Source organism: Cynara cardunculus, unplaced genomic scaffold, assembly GCF_001531365.2.
Source record: "Cynara cardunculus var. scolymus isolate 2C unplaced genomic scaffold, CcrdV1 Un_Scaffold_5764, whole genome shotgun sequence".
Classification (NCBI taxonomy): domain Eukaryota; kingdom Viridiplantae; phylum Streptophyta; class Magnoliopsida; order Asterales; family Asteraceae; genus Cynara; species Cynara cardunculus.
In genome coordinates, this window is record NW_020202583.1 from 2,546 (window position 1) to 6,798 (window position 4,253).

The following is a 4,253-nucleotide window of genomic DNA, read 5'->3' on the forward strand; positions in this document are numbered from 1 at the left end:
TCAAGCTCTAAAGCTGAATAACTACTCAACTTGCGGTTCAACGAAAGATTCTTTGTCATAAGACTGGTTGCACTGTTTTGTCAAGAAATTCACACATTTATCTATCCCTTAGTTGGATGAATTTGCTACTTTTGGGGTTGAGTGGCTATTATGTGCTTCAAAGTATGTGCTAGGTTTTAGGCAGATTAAAGCTGCATTTTGTGCAATCAGTGGTGTTGCATTCACATTGAATCTGATTTGGTCTAAGAGTTGAAAATGAAGATTAGAAAGCTACATTCAGGGGGACCTTGAAGATTCCATTCATACCAAGCACACTAAAGCTTTATTGAAAAAAGCAGAGCGGAGAAGACCTGAAGGCTTCATGAGGATGCTTGCTTTATAAAAATTTCGGGGGAGATTGTTAGGACCAAAATTGATCCTAATTATTCTAAAAGTTTTATCAAAGCAATAGGGGCCAAGGATGGAAGATCTGAAGATGATGTTGTGCTAAAACGACTATGTCTGGAAGAAGACCAGAGCCCCTATGGACGACCAGAGCCCAATGGACGACCAGAGCCCCCAATGGACGACCAGAGCCTCTGGTTGTATTGACCAAAGACTTTGGACTCTTAGTCCTTCAGGACCGGAGGCCCTCTGGTTGGTCTATGCTCTAGATGACTTTCTTCAGAATCTTGAAGGATGGTGCTGATCTCATTTTCGATAATGATTATTTCCTTGTTTATAGGATTTAGTTACCTTATTTATAGAGATTCAGTTATCATGTAAATATTGCCTATATAAAAAGTGATACATGCATAGAATAGAAGTGAGATGAATGATCAACACTTCGTAACACACAGATTCAAACGCATCACATGAGAGTCGATTAGGGTTTTTGAGAGAGTTTATATTCAATAAAGAAAGCGGCGGCCAATTTCTATTCATCTTCTTCTACAAATCTCTCATTTTATATTCCTGTTAAAATGTTCTACGGTCAGATCTGGGTTAACGGAACCTATTACAGTCGCTAAATCTGAGGCTCCTTTGGTGATAGTTCCTATTGCTGAAGATAATGCATCTAAAGCCTCATCTTCTATTCTTGAACTTATCTACTAAGAGGAAATTCCTGTACCGGCTTAGCGATGGACAAAAGCCCATCCTATTCATCAAATTCTTGGTGATCCAGATGCAGGTATCAAGACACGTCGTGGTCTAGGTAATATTTGTCTCTTTGACAACTTTCCTTCTTTAGTTGAACCCAACAAAACTAATGATGCTATCTCTGACCCTAGTTGGGTCCTTGCCATGCAAGAGGAGCTCATTGAGTTTGATAAGAACAAAGTCTGGTACCTTGTCCCACATCCATCTGAAAAATTAGTGATAGGCACCAAATGGGTATATCGCAATAAGTTGGATGAAGATGGTGTGGTAACCTGTAACAAGACTCGGCTTGTTGCTCAGGGTTATAGACAAGAAGAAGGGATCAACTATGATGAGACCTTCGCACCAGTGGCTAGACTCGAAGCAATTCGAGTCGTTCTAGCCTTTGCTACCCATAGAGACTTCAAAGTCTATTAGATGGATGTAAAGAACGCTTTCCTAAATAGGAAACTTCAAGAGGATGTTTATGTTGAACAACCTCCAAGGTTTCTAGACCCTAAGTATCTAAACCACGTCTACAGGTTGGATAAAGCTCTTTATGGGTTAAAAAGGCTCCTCGTGCCTGGTATGATACCGTTTCCTCATTTCTCATCTCTGAGAAATTTATTCATGGAAAGATTGACTAGACCTTATTTCTTAGGAAAGTTAAGGGTCACATCATTCTAGTCCAAATTTATGTCGATGACATTATACTTGTTTCCACTAATCCCTCTTTGTGTTTTCAGTTTGCTGATCGCATGAAGAAAGAATATCAGATGAGCATGATGGGATAACTAACCTTCTTTTTAGGTCTTGTTGGTCCCTTGAGGGTCTACAAGAATAGTAAAACAGTTTGTGAGCACAATTTTGCAAAGAAATAGCCCACCTGTTTCTCGAGAAGAGATGGGAAACATGCTCAATATCATTTGATCTCCTTCCATACTTCACAAGTAGCAGCTAGTTCATGACTCCTTTTGGTAGCCGAACCTTGCGGAGGAACCCTTAGGTTTTTGGGGCATTGGATTCTTACCAATGTTTGCGTCCCCTTGCCCCTCATTCTTCGAGAATCAAAAAGATCCTTTATTTCTACATCTAGGATCTGCTTGTATCATGGATACTAATAGCAGCTAGTTCAGGACTCCATTTGGTAGCCTCACGAAAAATTTCATTAAGGGGGGGATGAATACAAACACAATATTCTCAAATTTAAAATATATATATTGATAAAGAAGATCAATAAAGATTTTACAAGATTGTTTGCGAAAAGATAAGGTAATAAAAACCTATCTAAACAATCTTTGGTTACACACGAGTTCTTAGTAAACAAGAAAATAAATGCTGCAAAGAAAAGATCTTTACTTAAGCTAGAAAATGCTTGAAGTAAGAATTAGGTTTAGAGAGTGAGTTGCGCGCACTCTACATGGAGAAGATACACTTCTATTTATACCTAATGCATTAAATGTTCATTTAACGCAATATGGTAGGGTTAGAGTGCGTGTCAAGCGTTAAGAGGAAGGCTTGTCCGTTGCCATAATGAATAGTACAAAAAGAACTATTCATAGGCAGACATCCTTACCTAAGGTTGGTGGACAATAGAGTCGACTAGTCAGCTCCATACCGTATATGGGTTTGTCTTTTGTGTGCATAAGGACAAGACAACAACAAACGTGCTAAGCAAGCTTCCTTTGATCGCAGAATGCTGGAATGACTTGAAGCTCTTCATCATTCGCTGAGGCTTGAGCAGTCTTCACACATATGTAGACGGGCTTGTAATCACTGAGTACCGCTTCAGATCACGTACTTGCCAGTCTCTAATCTTCAGTTTTAGTCTTCAACATTTGCTGAAGGTTCTTTGGTGTGAGTGTTGTCTTCTTGAAGTATCGTTGTCTCTAATTGATTTACAATACAAGTTCTTCAGCGATCACAGAACATACTCAGTGAAGATCGCTGGAACTAAAAAGACAAAAACATGAATACAACTTATAAGTGAAAATGGATTATCATCAAATCACTGAGAGAGAGAATCAACAATCTCCCCTTATTTGATGATAACAAGGCAACATAAAGAAAATAGAATTATCAAATAATAGTAAGGAAAAGTTACACATAAAGAAAATGTCCCTTTTTACTATTTTGGGATCTTTTTCAGTGAGTCAGTCTTTGCTTGAGAATATTTCTTAAATGAAGACTGATACTAAAAGCTTATTCACTGATTTAGATTGTCAGTGAACGTAAAAAGTAACACTGGAACTCATAGACTTGTATCCCTATTACCTTTTTTTTGGGGATCCTTTTCAGTGAAGTACATGGAATACTCATTTTATTATCATTCGTAATATTACAAGTATTACAGTACATGCCTAGTGCTTACAAACTATAAGTATAATCACTGAAAGTAGACATAGTACAAGAAGTTACAAGGAAAAGTGGATTGTTGTTACAAAGAAAAACTATTCTAGAACAATTAGATCTATGTAACCAGGTACATCTTCACCATGGTATCTTCGACGTTGAAATTCCCTTCGTATCTTCAGATCTACGACTTTTCCAAGCATGCTATCATCTATCCAGAGCAAGAGGTAAACCAGATGACCCATTGGACATAGATGTAGCTCTGACATTCTCTGAAATCTGACTCCACCTTCATAGTCAAGGAATATAACTCCTAACTCAGGTTTTAAATGCACAGAGTTGGTTGTATATGGACCCTTATTTGGCAAGTCAAGATTCAACATAGAAATGTATGTACTCTGGTGACCCTTCAGGACTTCATCTAAAGATAACCTTGTTTCATGTTCGTTCCTTAGGAATGTTCCATCATTAGGATCAGAGAGCTTGAGTTTCTTCTTCCCACCTTTCTTTAGAGAGGGCCTGTCAGGGACCTTGACATACATGGACATCCTTTTGATGAGCTCGCTGATGGTGTCCTCGATAATTGTTTTGTGTCTCGACTTGGATCACTAAATGGCTTGTCTGATCTCCATCCATTTGCTGTATCCTGTTAAACCCAGATCTGACAGTAGAGTAATGTAAAGAAATTTAAAAAAGATTTGTAGAAGAAGATGAATAGAAATCGGTCGTCGCTTTCTTTATTGAATGGAAAATACAATCTCTCAAAAACCCTAATCGACTCT